The sequence below is a fragment of the Tachypleus tridentatus genome, chromosome 12 (assembly GCF_004210375.1).
Source record: "Tachypleus tridentatus isolate NWPU-2018 chromosome 12, ASM421037v1, whole genome shotgun sequence".
In the NCBI taxonomy this organism is placed as follows: Eukaryota; Metazoa; Arthropoda; class Merostomata; order Xiphosura; family Limulidae; genus Tachypleus; species Tachypleus tridentatus.
The window spans coordinates 2,122,868-2,139,664 of NC_134836.1; the positions used below are offsets into that span (position 1 = coordinate 2,122,868).

The window sequence follows — 16,797 nt, forward strand, 5'->3', positions numbered from 1 at the left end:
ATTTTTTAATTCGTGGGATATATTTACTTTTGTTAGTTGATTTTGCTTTTTGTCTAGGTGTGTGCATATAATGTTTTCTACGGTTTGTGGAGGAAACTTATTGATGTTGATGAAGTATTGTTTTATTTTGCCTAATTCATCGTTAATTGTATCTGGTGAGCATAGTTTTATGGCTGTATTTATTCGGTTTCTTAGTATGTTAAGTTTTTGTTTTGTTTTGTTTTATGTGCTAAGTCCCAAGGAATGTATAGTCCAGTATGGGTTATTTTTCGGTGGATTTCTGTTTTAAATTGTGTATCGGTTCTTGTAATTTTGAGGTTAAGAAATGATATTTGATTGCTTTCTTCCTGTTCACATGTGAAGTTAATGTTGGGATGTATAAAGTAAATTTGGTTTAAAAAAAAAGTTAAAGTTCCGACCTGAGAAATCTTCGAATTTTATGAGGTTTTAAAATATTATTGGGAAATCCATCTGTGGTATACCATGATTCAAGACATAATGTTCACCTACTGCTTTGTTTATGTCCCGAATGTGTTCAAGTAAATGGTCTGACATTTTATGTATTCTAGTTAAGGTACAACATTATTTATTAAATGTTTTCCTCCTATGTTTCAGAAAATAACAAATTAGTGTGTGTGTGTGTGTGTGTTAGGCATGTGTGTATTTTAAAGCCAGGCTTGGTTTTTATACGTTGGTATTTGGAGACCAGACATTTTTTAAAATTTCCTGTAATTGTTTGTTTGGTTCATTACTCATATACGAGAATTCCTGTTGCCTGTTTGTTCTGTTTCTCTTGTTATGTAACATGTTTCCCACAGCATCTTTTTTATTTATTTTTTCAATCGTTGAATATGTGTGTTTTGTACAGAACGTTTACAAGATAGCCGTTTTGTAGAGTACTTCTTAGATCAATAGTTTTTTCTGTATTCGAATGGTAATAGACGAGCACATTTTATGGATCTATGTAGTTGTCCCATAATCTCTTCTTTCCTTACAAAGGGATAATGGTGCGACCCAAGGTAGGCCTGGCAATGCCGCGTGGTTAGGGCACTCGTCTCGTAATCTGAGAGTCGCGGATTCGAATCCCTGTCACACCAAACATGCTCACCCTTTCAGCCGTAGGGGCATTATAATGTGACGGTCAACCCCACTATTCGTTGGTAAAAGAGTAGCTCAAAATCAAAAATTGGCGGTGATGACTAGCTGCCTTCCCTCTAATCTTATACTGCTAAATTAGGGACGGCTAGCGTGGATAGCCTTCGAGTAGCTATGCGTGAAATTTCAAACAAGCAAACCACTCAATGTGTGCAGTTATTGATCTCTGGTTAGTTTTACTGTGTAGATCTATTTTAAATATTAACAGAATGCTAATAAGACAAATTTGGACGTATATTTTAAGATTGCAAGACTGAAGTTAATTTTTAGGTGTAACCTACTTAGATGATTATGAAAATGAATTAAGTGTTTCGCCTCATAATTCCAACTAACAAATATATCATCTCTGTAGCAACACCACACTTTAGAACCAAATGTTATGTTTTCGTTCACAGTCAAGTAAGAATGTGTTTGTATCGAGTTATCTGCTGAGCCCACCGAAGGGAATCGAACCCCTGATTTTAGCGTTGTAAATCCGTAGACTTACCGCTGTATTATCGCGGAGCGTCAAGGAAGAAAGTATATAGTAAAGTTAACATTATTATCCATGGCAGTAACCTTATATTTGCAGGTTAATACTAGTTCCAAAACGGAAATAACTAATACGTGGAATAACACGAAAGCCCATCCTCATTAAATCAATCGATATTCCCATAATGTCAATGACATCCGGATATTCCTTTGAGAATTCGATGGTAGATTTTATCTTTCTTCAATAGGCCTTGACGAATATAATGGAATAAATGAAAACTAAAGAGAACGCTATCCGCCCTTTGGGTTACCTGATCATTCGCGAGCTTTTGTAAGAAGTCTTGAGTTCTTTGTAAGCGGCTAAGTACCAGGGTCAAAACTCCGTGTTAAAGTTTCTCCACTAGCCAAGACAAACCTTCTGTGAGTGATCCAAAGAATAAAAAACAACAACTTTCGTTTGAACTAAACATATCCCACTCAATTTTACATTATTTAAAATACTTGAGATATCTAGTAAGCGTTCAGTACGCGCAGGAAAACAAACCATACAATAATTCACGTAGAAGTCTAGCTAGATGGACAATTTTTCACTGCGATTTTGAAACATCGAGCTTTAAAAGGTTACCAGTAGTAACAAAATAAGGCTTTTAGCTAGGAGCATTTCTCTTATGGAATCGGTTAGTGAGCCTACATCTCAGGGGAAATAATATCACCTTTAGAATACTTCAGTCTAAGCTAGAAGAAAGAAAACAACAACTTATATTTAATGGAAAGCCGGTGTGTGTATGTTAGACGAAGACTCTATGGTATATGCGGTAATGTACGGGTTTCTTCTGTTGTTATTATTCTTTAGAATTTTCTTCATCCAAATGTTTTGTTGTGGTTTGAAATGATAAAATTGGTTTGTCTTGTATATTGCCTCGTTTTTCTATTATAAATAAACTTCACCTATTTTGTCAATGGAGGTTGAATAAATAAAGCAACGTCTACGCGAAAAATATATATGTAAAAACGGCTGGTTTGGGTTGAGAAAATTTTTATGTAGAGGAACAACGTTTCGACCTTCTTCGGTGATCGTCAGGTTCACAAAGAAAGAAAGTGGTAACTGACCGATATCTGACCAACGAATAGAGGAATTGGTTATCATATTGACGGCTGAAAGGGCAAGCATGGCTGGTGTGACGGGGATTCGAACCCACGACCCTCACATTGCGACAAGAGCGCAATAACCATCTGGCATGCCAGAAAAATATAAACCACTTATTAGTAAATATAATTGAAATGACCCTTCTATTTAATTTAACTAAATTTAATCTAAATGATAACTATAATAACACGTACTAAATTTGCTTACTTTTATTAAATATTCTACGCATAGGTTTTCCTTTTATCATATAAGTGTAGGTCACGGGATCTAATTTCCTCACGGAGCATGCTCACCCTTTGCGCTGTAGGGGCATTATAATGTGATGGTCAATCTCGCATTTCTTTGGTAAAAGAGTAGCCCAAACGTTGACGATGTGAGATGTTGACTAGTCGCCTTCCTTCTATATTAGGGGCAGATAACATTGGTAGTCCTCGAACAGTTTTGCGTGAAATTCAAAAAGTAAACAAAAGTTAATATATGAGGTATTTAATTATACTTATCATAAGTATTAGGAGTACTATATTTTTAAAACTATATTCTTTATTCAGGTCCCTTAAGTTTTATTCAAGAAATTTGTTTGATGTTAATCACAAAGATACACAATAAGATATCTGTTTTACCCACCTTTGGTATCGGAAACTCATTTTTAGTACTGTAAGCCTTTAGTTTTACTGCTGTGTTATCGCAGGGTCTTTTTAAGAAAAAGAAGAGTATGTAATAGCATTTCAAGCATACTATGTTTGCCGTATCTATTGCCGATGACACGTTGCTCTCAATTCAGAGCTCATTATACCGATTAGGACACAATATATACAAAATGGAATAAAGAATGTAGTGTTAAAAATATAATAGGCCAAGTACTAATGTATTATGAGACATCTAATTATTGTAGTCATTCTTTGACAACTTACAAAAATTCATTGTTGCTTTTTTACACTAATACCAATAAATGTTTAAATGGTAATACTAGTGTTTCATTAACCTCGATTCCCTCAGTAGCATAGTAGTCTGCGGACTTAAAACAATAGAAACTGGGTTTTGATACTCGTGATAGGCAGAGCACCGATAACCCTTTGTGTAGCTTTGTGCTTAATAACGAACAAACAAACACTAATCTGAAGATAGTTTTTCTTATAAATAACTTTACTGGTGTTAACTTATTTTATCTGTACTGATTTGATTTTATTATTTTTAAACACATCATTAATTCTTTACTACTCTTTTGTTATTTTTATGTGCATAGATTTTACGTTTCCCTGTATTGACTGCACAATCCTGCTACGGTCTCTATAGCAAAACTGTAACACGTGTGTTGCCGTCCGTCTTAAAGTTAAATCAAAGTTAGTGACATACACATCACTATCTGAATAATGGACTTTCATTGGTCACCACTCGTTGCTACATCACTACCTGAGTAACAGGCTTTTATTCCTCACCCTCTGTTGTTACATCGCTACTAGAGTAACGGGCTTTTACTCATCACTATCTATTGTTACATCACTACCTGAGTCACGGGCTTTTATTCATCACCATCTGTTGTTACATCGCTACTAGAGTAACGGGCTTTTATTCATCACTATCTATTGTTACATCACTACTTGAGTCACGGGCTTTTATTCATCACCATCTATTGTTACATCACTACCTGAGTCACGGGCTTTTATTAGTCACCATCCGTTGTTACGGAAGATTGCATAAAGCTATGTATATTCTTGTGTGACGCTTTTCTAGTGACAGAGAGCTAATACTTAAAGCAAACTTTTTAATTTTGTATATTTTGGAAGCAATGACATATTTCATTCTGGCTTTAAAGTTATGTTATTAACAGTGTTGGTTAAAATGTTTAATACACACATGCATATATTTATTATTTTGGTTTTCGATGGGAAAGAAGTAATTTTAAGAACTTAAGGCATTAAAATCTGGGATTCGATTCCCTGCGTTGGAAACAGCAGATAGACGAACATGACTTTGTTCTTAAAATGGTTTAATCGTTAATATTCTATTATCTTATTTTACTCTCACGAGGATAATTTTGCATTGTAATCTTAATATGTGAATGCGGGACTAATCTTAATATCTTAATTTGTCGTAATCTCGTGTATTATTATTGATATTACGAAGAAAATATCGCTAACAGCGATCGGTATTCATCTGACGAAAGAATGTATTGTATTACATTCAGGTTCAATCTCTGCTTCTAGTAACAATCTCTCCTTGATTTATTACCTTCAAGTTCAATCTCTGTTTCTAGTAACAATCTCACAATCTCTAATTGATTTATTACCTTCAGGTTTAATCTCTTTTTCTGGTAACAATCTCTTCTTCATTTATTATCTATGGGTTCAACCTGTGTTTTTAGTAACAATATCTCCTTTATTTATTACATTCGGGTTCAATCTCTGTTTCTACTAACAATCTCTAATTGATTTATTACCTTTAAGTTCAATCTCTGTTTCTAGTAACAATATCACAATCTCTAATTGATTTATTACCTTCAGGTTTAATCTCTGCTTCTGGTAACAATCTCTTCTTCATTTATTACCTTCAGGTTCAACCTGTATTTTTAGTAACAATCTCTCCTTGATTTATTACCTCATTTATTATTGTTGTTTTTAATCTTGGTGTCTAACATCCGACCCTTTACTGGTTCATATATTAAACATTTACGAGTTTTTTTCTAGCGTCACTTAGTATTATTTATTTATTATCCTTTAATTTGAATTGCACTTCATGTGTCCTTACCCATTTAATTTTTTTCTCATCATCAATGAACTTTGCCATCAAATGAACGCATGGCCATCTTCTGTCAAAACTGTAATTGTTTGGGTGGTAGCGGTGGTCAAGAAACAGTTTTGTTAAGTTAAACTTCGTTTTATATATAAAGTCAAAATTATGATCAGAGGAAGATAACATTCTTATTGTTTAATTTTCAACACTCGTGCGTAAAACTTCAGTTTGTGATGAAAAGGAAAAGTAAATGAAAAAAAAGCTTACAGTAGTTTTAAGCTACTAAACAAGTTTATACTAACCAATTAGAAAATACCAGTTTGTTTTTAATGTTTCAGGGTATTTAATGTATCACCTGCTCTTACTAACAAAGAGGGTTGTGAAGAAATACTCAGTTGTGTCGAGCGCCTTTTATTATGTGTCATAAGGTCGTGCAAACTGTCAAATGTTTTCCTTCTTATCATACGATTTTGTGGGAATTTGCATAAATTAACCTCTTTTTACCAGCAAATTCGTGACTGTTTAAACTTATGCAAAACTTTTATTAAACATTCAGATAACTATAAAAATTCAACCGTTACACAAATCCTAAACTACTATTTTCTTCTGTTATTGACAACAAATTTCGAGAACTAACTTTATTAAAAGTATATATTAAAACGTTGAGTTAAACTCATGAAATATAAGCGTAATACATGTCAAAATTAATTGTTTGGGGCATATAAATTCCATTCGTCAGAAGCGAAAAAGCAATAGTATTACTGTATTCCGCTATTTCGTGACTTATGAGTATTTCTAATGCAATGTTTTTATTTATTTTGCAAAAGATTAGAATGAAATTGAAAATAAATGTCTCCGGTAGAGTGTATGTCTTCGATGTTTTGACTGATTGCCAGTTTTGTAAGTCCACGTTATTGACGAATGAGGGAAGTCATGTTGGTGGATTATAATAAATAGACTTCAGCATGAAAGTAAAGAAATCTGCTAGCAACTTAACAGTTATTAACTTCGTATACAATAAGAGGCCACATAATTTTCTAGTTACAAAAAAAAAGAATATAATATATGGGCAGCAAAAGAAATAGCTCTAAATTTACGTGACATTTCTGGACGAAATACCACCAGAAGATTATATTTTGAATTTATTTTATGGTGAATGAAAATATCGCAAAAATTAATCGCTAAACCAAACACAATGTGAGACAACTAGGACAAACAGTCCTGGCTAATTTTCGAAAGAAATGCTTCACAAAATGATGGAAAGAAGATAAAATTTCACATGCATATGAATCTACTATACTAAACTTCATTTTACCTTGAAATCCTCTATTTTTGATACTTTAGATGAAATAATAATAACAAGGGATAATAAAGGTTTATATTACACCATAGCGTAGGACACATAATAATTTAATTAAAAACACAAAATCGTGTGTTTTTCTTACGTTTATAAGTTATTGTTATGGATTCAGTGGTAATTGTGCTTTAAATTAATAAATACTACACTTGCATCTAATAAATATATATCGCTTCATAACGATGTAAAAAAGTCACGTCTAAGTTACAACTACCACCTATTCAAAATTATGTAAAAGGACTGGTTTGTTTTTAATTTCGCGCAAAGCTACACGAGGGCTATCTGCGCTAGCCGTCCCTAATTTAGCAGTGTAAGACTAGAGGAAAGGCAGCTAGTCATCACCTTCCACCGCCAACTCTTGGGCTACTCTTTTACCAACGAATAGTGGGATTGACCGTCACATTATAACGCCCCCACGGCTGGGAGGGCGAGCATGTTTGGCGCGATGCGGATACGAACCCGCGACCCTCAGATTACGAGTCGCACGCCTTAACGCGCTTGGCCATGCCGGGCTTCATAATAAGATAATTAATTTCTAGTTAATATAGATACAATTCACTTAACAGGTAGCTAGCTAACACTGTATTATTATTTCTTCGTTGGCCATATGATGAAGTTGTATAATGTCTTCATAAAAATACTATGTCCGATATGAATCCACAGAAGTTACGCGGTTTGTAATGTTTGAAATCCATGAATGTTCCTGGTCAAGTATCTGAAGTTCCCAATTAATAACTATTAATCTCAATTATAGCTTCCGAGGTTTATAGTAGTAAACCAATAATATATACTGATGCACCAGTTGAACAATACCTTAGTGCTTTCGTTAAACATTTATTGTTGATTACTACACTCGGAAATCTTTTATATATTTTGGAAACAGACAGGAATTTCGCATTATATATTTATCTTTTTAAGTTGCATGCATTTCTAAATATAAATTTTACTTATACAAACGTCGACATTAAAATAAATTTGTAAATCCGTTACACAACTCACTCCTAAAGATGACATTGCAAGGTCGAAATATGTAGAGTCAACTTTTTAGTGGTTACAGATTTGCCTTAATTTAAAAATTTTAATTGTTTTTCTGTTTTAATGTTGTGTATAGTTCGTTATTTAGAACCACTCGTTTTAATGGGTGCAAAAAGACTAGTCTTTACTCTGAAACAGAATAATGGCGTGTTTCATATTGACAGGATTGTGATGGACTACATGAAGGTCATGACTTTACCACTCAGAAGTTCAAATATAAAACAGTAGAACACCTCTGGATCTTAGCTGGGTGGCATGCATATCAATTTATCAAGTAATGACATGCCGTGATGACGAGAAAACCCACTTGCAGAGAAAAATATATATGTAAAAACGGCTGATGTGATATGAGAATTTTTTTTATGTAGAGGAGCGAACAACGTTTCGACCTTCTTCGGTCATCGTCAGGTTTATAAAGAAAGAAGGGGTTGTGTAATTGAGTGTAGGAATGTAGAGGGCGTGCCTAGATGTTTGATTACATTTATTAATATAGGTATAAAGGTATTCCTTTGTATTGGTTTATTTTGGGCTTGAGTTGTTGTATAAGTAAGGCTTCTTTAAATTTTGCGTTTGTTTATGTTTTTTTATTTATTTAATATCTGGGTGTTTTTTATGGTTATGTTGTGTTTATTGGATCTGCAGTGTTTGAAAACGTGTGAAGGTAACTTTTTATGTTCTTTGAATCTGGTGTCCATTTTTCTACTTGTTTCTCCAATATAGAAGTCGTGGCAGTTATCACATTGTATTTTATAAATAATGTTAGTGTGGTGTTTGTCAATGTAGTTTTTACATAGTATAGTCCTTAGTTTTGTGCCTGGTTTTTGAATAAATTTGGTATTAACTGGAATGTTATCACTATACTGGTACAGATTGTAGACGACACGATTGCGAGATTCACATCTACAGAACACACATTTAATTTTTTCAGTCACATTAATTCTATACATCCCAACATTAACTTCATATGTGAACAGGAAGAAAGCAATCAATATCATTTTTTATCCTCAAAATTACAAGAACCGATACACAATTTTAAACAGAAATCCACCAAAAAAGTCACCCATACTGGACTATACATTCCTTGGGACTTAGCACATAAAACAAGACAAAAACTCAAGATACTAAGAAACCAAATGAACTCAGCCATAAAACTATGCTCACCAGATAAAATTAACGACAAAATAAAACAATACTTCATCAATATCAATAAGTTTCCTCCACAAACCGTAGAAAACATTATACGCACACACCTAGACAAAAAGCAAAATCAACTAACAAAAGTAAATATATTCCACGATTTAAAAAATCACGAAACCATATACTGATGCACACCATACATTTCCGACATCAGTAAAAAATAACCAACATTTGGCAAAAACTAGTAACAAAATATGACATTCCAGTCAATACCAAATTTATTCAAAAACCATTCACAAAACTGAGGTCTATACTGTGTAAAAACTACACTGATAAACACCACACCAACATTACTTATAAAATTAAATGTGATAACTGCCCAACTATGGGAGAAACAAGTAGAAAAATGGAAACCAGATTCAAAGAACACAAAAAGTCACCTTCACACGTTTTCGAACACTGCAAGTCAAATAAACACAACATGACCATAGAAAACACCCAAATATTAAATAAAGAAACAAACATAAACAAACGCAGAATTAAAGAAGCCTTACTTATACAACAACTCAAGCCCAAAATAAACCAATACAAAGGAACACCTTTATACTTATATTGATAAATATAATCAAACATCTAAGCACGGCTTCTACATTCCTAGATTCCTAATAGCTTAATTTTAAGCTATTATCATTTGAATTTGTTGTATTAGTTTATTATCATGGTTCAAACTATACAGAACGAAGAAATAAAATGACTTTTCGTGATAGATATGAGCCTACTGTGAATTGTGATACCCTATAGGACAGACACAACCATCTGCTGTCAAGAAATATTATAGCACCAGTCCCAGTTAAAGTTGTTTTAAAACATCCTACAAATAAGACTTCTATAAGCATTTGCTAATAATGAAATCCACATAACATAATATTGACTTTGTAAACATGTTAACAGAAATAGTATTTCTGATATGCAAATTTCTTTTATTGGTACATAACAAGCACGAGAGTGATAAAAAAATGAAAGTTGAACGGCCTTATTTAAAAACAAACAAAAAACACGAAGTCAGTGCAACTGTTTTCAATTTTAATTAAAGTGAGTACTGAGAAATTATAACTAAAAATGGTGGCTCTGTGTGAATATAATTTTAAATCAACAGGCATTACGCTGTTATTTGAATCCGGCGTGTCAGAAGGTTTAATAAGTAAATAAAGGTAGTTTTTGAAGAGCTAAGTACACCAATTACATAGTATTTAAAAATAGATGTAATTACAGTTTTTTGATACAGAAAATTTTGTTTCGTAATAGTTGTTGATAGACACTACATGAATAAATTTGAGTAGAGAAACATTCATAGAAGAGGTGATTGACAGGTGTCCCTGTAACTAAAGTTCACACATTGGGCACACACTTAAGATGATAACACCTAGATGTATATTCAGTATTGAATATACTGCACTTAAGAATGTGCAGGAAACAATGAGGGAAAAAAATGCAAAACACCGCAGCGAATTGAAAAATGAAGACTTCAACTACAGACAGGGACAACAATCGTCAATAATGGTAATGTCTGACAAAAGGAAAATCTTTTCAGAATCCTGTAAGTTACAATTACAGTATTCCACTTTCAACAACTAAAAAAAATAAAAGGCAAAATTTGTCTCACATTTTAAATGAAAAAAGTTAAAACGTAGGCCACGTTCAATGAGAATAACATAGGCAACTGATTATTTATTGTTCAAATTCTGAATAACCAGTTGATGAATAAAGGTTATCTCTCTGTGGCCATAACGTTGAATCATGCTGCTAATAAAATATCATATCTTCATTGAAAGGTAAAACTGAACAGATTCAGTTAGTGTATTAGGTAACACTTGCTGCTAGTTTACTGGTACTTCGATTAGATTTATCACAAGGTATAAAGGATTACTTGTGGAACTAGTTTTGGTGGAGAATGATAACAATTACATTTTTAGTTGTTTTTCACGATTTTCTTGTTATTATTGCTGTCCGTGTGATGTCTAATGGTTTTAGACGCACTTTTTTAAATATATTCATTGTTAAATGTTACATTTATTTGTATTGGATTTCACCAGGGCTATTTGCGCTAGCCATCTTTAAGTTAACAGTGTAAGACTAGAGAGAAGACAGCTAGTCATCACAACCCACCGCCAATTCTTGGGCTACTCCTTTATCAACGAATAGGGCATTGACGTTAAAGTTATAACGCCCCCACAGCTGAAAGGACGAGCATGTTGGGTGTAACGGGGATTGAGTGCCCTAATCACCTAGCCATGCTGGACCTTGGTCGCTGATGTTTTTGTTTTATATTTTCATATTTTTTATTTATTTACTTTCATTTAAACTTTCTAATATTTGGTCTATTTTTTGTATATTTGAGAAAACGATATTAAATTTAATTGATCGCAATCTTCTAATATTGACCTCATATTTTACTGTTGTTTTTTATGCGGATAAAATGGATCATGATCTTATGCAGAGTCGGATATAATCTTCTATTATAACGAACAGTTCAGAATATTATATAACAATAACATTTTATTTTATTCTTTAATGTAAGTATTATTTTCTTATTAATTACAATACATCATTTAGAAATAGTTGGTTTGTTTAATTTCGCACAAAGGTACACGAGGGCTATCTGCGCTAGCCGTCCCTAATTTAGCAGTGTAAGACTAGAGGAAAGGCAGCTAGTCATCACCTTCCACCGCCAACTCTTGGACTACTCTTTTACCAACGAATAGTGGGATTGACCGTCACATTATAACGCCCCCACGGCTGAAAGGGCGAGCATGTTTGGTGCGACCGGGATTACGAGTCGCATGCCTTAACACGCTTGGCCATTCTAGGCCTGTTATAATGTTTTTGAATTAGTGATTAAGCGTGTGTGTGTGTGTGTGTGTTTTCTTATAGCAAAGCCACATCAGATTATGTGCTGAGCCCACCAAGGGGAATCGAACCCCTGATTTTGCGTTGTAAATCCGAAGACATACCGCTGTACCAGCGGGGAGCATAGAAATAGGTGGATTGAAATTGAGTTACAAAGTTCGAACACAGCATATGAAACACTAGTCAACAAATGGTTTCAGACAAGTCCATGAACTAGTTTTACACAACTTTTTATTTCTATTTCCAGAATAATTTTTTCTTTAAAAAAACATACACTCTTCAGCAACAGGTATGGTTCCCAAATCGCGACTTATCAAGTACGGTGTTAGTACCGTTCGTGTCGAGCAGGGAAAGCAAGATTTTATGCAGCCAAAAATAAAACAAAAAGAAAATGGTTAGTCAAAATAAATGTATTTATTTAATTTTTCCTTACTCATCAAGTAGTAATTTTTTTCTAGATGTTTGAAGCATTCTAGTAACATATAAGTTGGTCATAAGAGGAATTACATGGCAACATACCAAAGACCCACTAAATATTAAGTCGGATATAAGAGTTAGTGTTCAATATAACCCAGTCATGCTGCCATTATCTGCCTGTTTGAGTCTAGCATTTTCCTATACTCTCTAGTGCATTACAACGGGAATTTATATAAGATACTGTAAATGTATATTGCACGTACTTAAGTGTAAATAGTATTTTAAAAACACTGTAAAATGAATAATATAATTCCATGTAATTCTGGGAGGTATGGACAGAAAACATAAAGCAAAAATTTTAAAGTGATGGACAGAACTAATAGACCTCTTATTAGAATTTATAGAAAGTCTATTCGAGGAGACAACGACAAAGAAAAATAGAGACGTAAAACAAAGAGACAATTCTTGATAACTTCTAGGCTACCAAGAACAATAAGTGTGAAAACACGAGATCACAAGTATATAACTTTGAAAGCACTAGTATTTGGAAACAATTAAGTTAAAGAAACAGTAATAATAGTCATACGTCTGATCCAATCACAGTAAAAAGACTACAACAACATGGAGTTCGTTGGATCTTGCTGAATGACCTAGAAAGGTGCCTACATTAACTCAAGATCTGATTCTGATAAAAGAAAAAACAGCTAATTGCATTACAGAAATGAACACTTCTGTAAAACTACTTTGGACCCCACTTTTCAAAAATAATTTAAGAAAATACTTAAGAACACTCAATTCAGACTTGAGCGACAAAATTTGTTGATTATTACTAAAATTATAATGGAATAACATAATTTATTTGCTTAGTTGTTAAGAAAAGGGGTAAATGGACCTATAAAACAATATATATATCACACAACAGTCGAGTAAAGTGTGAAAATATAGAACAATTTTAGATCTAAAGTGCTTTGTGAACTGTTAAAGGTCGGGTGGTGTTTAAATATGAGTTGACCTTAATGTAGAGGTCAAGGTCTGAGGATCTTGTGGTGATGATAAAAAATCGTTAAATGTTATATTGTAGCTTGTGGTTTCAGAATGTAAAAGAATGGATGAGTATTTGGGTTTACGTAGTGGATGGATGGTTCTGTTACATGCTCATAAATGTTCATAGACTCTAGCTCTTAGGTGGAGTTTCCAATGTACACGTTCTCTTGCTACATGTAAGTTGGTCAGAAAGAAACTTTATCCATTTACTTTTTTACAATAGTATTTGTACAATTGTTTTTCCAGTGTTCAATCAGACCAAATCTAACTAACAAAGCCAGGTTAATTTGACATTTCTAAAACTTAATAGTTATATTTATACTTTTAAGAAAACTAAGCAGGCTACAAGAAACAACATATTCAAAACATTAAAGCACGGAACAGAGACATCACTCGATAATTTTCTACATTTTCTATGTTATAATTTTTGTAAATGGGCACATTCTTAATCTTTAATTGCTTGAGCAAACATCTATTTATAATATCGGATAAATGTAAAATAAATAATAAGAATTATGTGTATGTGTTCGTGGATAAATTTGTTGGAAAATTCATCAAGATAACAGCTGCTTTTTCACTTTTAAGAATCATTACAATAATTTTCACTTCTGAAATATCTTTTATTATTTAATACCAGAAGAAATTCTGAAGTGGACTTACTAAGTGCAGGAATGGAATAGGATGAGTTTGTCATTGTTATTTAGTACATATTTATTAGATATTCTTTCTTTTGCACGTAATGGCATTATTAGTTTTTTCTGGTAGTATTACAGCTGAAAAAAAATTGTTTTTTTGTTTTTTTTTGGAATTTCGCGCAAAGCTACACGAAGGTTATCTGTCCCTAATTTAGCAGTGTAAGACTAGAGGAAAGGCAGCTAGTCATCACCACCCACCGCCAACTCTTGGGCCTCTTTTTTCCAACGAATAGTGGAATTGACCATTACGTTATAACGCCCCCACGGCTGAAAGGGCGATTATGTTTGGTGCGACGGGGATTCGAACCCGCGACCCTCAGATTACGAGTCGAAAGCCTTAACCCACCTGGCCATGCCAAGCCTGAAGAAAAATAAATATTCTGATATTTCTTGTCTTTCAAAACATTTACAAATTTCTTTATTCTATAAGTGCTACATTATTATATGTTTTTGCATGTATAACACTGCTTTTCAATAATTTTTGCTTGCTTTAAATTATTTTGTTAAATCGGGTTACCTAAGTGTTAACTATATACTAGTCTTCTGGTGGGACAGTATTAAGTCTACGGATTTAAAATACTAAAATCAGTATTTCAATTCGCCTTAGTAGACATAGCAGATAACCTGATGTATCTCTGTTAAAAGAAAAACACGTACACATATTTTAATATATAACTATTTTTTCTAACTAATGGAAAAACAATCATTATAAATACTCAAATCTTTTGTCAAAATCATTAATTAACTAATTTACTTCTGTTAGTAAGTTGCCGATGTGCTAATTAGCTCTTAAAATGTAAATTTTGATATCACTAAAGTTTCTTCTGAAGTAAAGCTTATTGACCGTATTGAAGTCAATTAAGAGTTTATCAGTAATTTTATTTGTTTGTTGTTAAGCGCAAAGCTACACAATAGTCTATCTGTTCTGTGCCCTCAACGGGTATCGAAGACCAGTTTTTATCGTTATAAGTCTTCATATTTAACGATAATCTACTGGAAGGGCATTATCAGTAATAAAAAATTATTGGTGAATAATATGAGACAGTTCTAAATAAACTTATAGAAACAATTTTCTTACAACAAATCTGATCAAGTAAGGTTGTATTACTTTCAATAATTTTTGTTGTCGTATAATTAATGACATCACTTCAGAAGAACAGCTGAGAATAAGGAATGATGAGGTATTTGTACAGTATCGTCTGTCATACATTCAAAATCACACGTATAAAAAGATAATTTTGACGCGTTTTCATTAAATTATTTTAAAATTTTTCATAAATCTCGAGAAATAGCAATACCTTTCTTCTTGGAGAATGATAGATAACTTTTGATGAGTGTGATTTTTTCATAATGAATTATTTCGATGAATGACGATTCTGCGACCATATCATCTATCGAGAGCATTAGGCCAGATTTTATTCTAAACTAATTTTGTAAGTATGTTTAATATACCTCTGTAAGTATTTACATCTACTATTTTCCTTATAATTTTTCCAGAAACAGTTATAGAAGTATGATCATCAAATGTATTCTGAAGTTATTCATTCTATTTAACCTTATTTTCAGCTATTAAAATTGCAAAGAAATCAGATTCTATTTTTTTAATATTTTAATATTAACATCACAGAATTAAAACGTACTTTAATAACTTGAATATTAATATGCAAAATAGAAAACTTTATATCTTTCTACTACTATTTTTCATTATCTGGCTTAATTCATCAGGCTTATAATAGTTATAGTTAGCAGTATGACTAAAATAAAAAAAAAACTGTAAGTGTTCAAAATTAACATATTACAGGTGATTAAGTTTTATAAGTAGTGTTAGCTAATAATTACATAAATCATTACTCAGGCTAAATTGTTAGCTTACATTGTCTGGAGGAAACTGAAGAAAACTAGAAGGAAGTTTTCCATTTTTATAAAAAGTTACATATTTAGTGCAATGAATTAAAAATTACAATTGTTTATGCACTCAAAGTACATGAAAATAAGAAAATGAACTGATAGATGTAGGAAGACAAAACACTTTCATCAATTAACAACCGTAACATATTTTACAAAAATCTTTAATAAGATTTATTTTTATAAAAATATTTGAATATCATTGATATCATTATTTAAATAAACAGTTTTAAGACATACAAGGAATTATATTTTTGCTTTTCTTTTGATTGGCCTTACTTTCCAGGACTTATATAGCAGCAAAAATTATTTATCAGAAGTTCCACTGTAACTATAGAATGATACAACCGTTTAACCATGACTAAATCCAGTCCTTCTGTAAAGTTGATTTGATTTTATACTTATAGCAAACATTCCTTAATCCATGTTCAATGTGCCGTTTGTAGAAATATAACTGCTGCAGCAGATGAAAATAACACTTCTATACCTACACTAATTAATAACGTAATACATACTGCAACGACCCCTACAATCCCGTACACATTTACACTCTCGTCCCTAAGACATATGACCAAAGAAGGTCGAAACGCTGTTCTCTAACTTATTTTAATTACAGTTTTAATACCCATATATGTATTAAGAATACATTTTTACACTCAAAGAGGTTTCTCATCATCACGAATGTCTTTATGAAATTCTTTAATTATTTACTTTCAAATATTTAACAAAAATAGTTTACATCAAACGCTTTTGTCCAATCTTCTCAAACTCACCTAGATCTTCTCCTTAAATACTTA

At 32.5% G+C, this 16,797-nt stretch overlaps 1 protein-coding gene across 2 annotated transcripts in view; it reads left to right on the forward strand.

Moving 5' to 3' along the window:
- LOC143235017 (GTP-binding protein Rhes-like) overlaps positions 1-16,797 on the forward strand; it is a 51,256-nt gene that overhangs the window by 19,676 nt on the left and 14,783 nt on the right. Inside the window, exon 3 of one of the 2 annotated variants that reach the window (XM_076472729.1) lies at positions 8,060-8,393. The exons of the other annotated variant lie outside the window; for it this stretch is intronic. The gene's annotated coding sequence lies outside the window, so the exon portion shown is untranslated. Of the gene's footprint in view, positions 1-8,059; positions 8,394-16,797 lie in introns of those variants that run through there. 2 annotated transcript variants of the gene reach the window in all.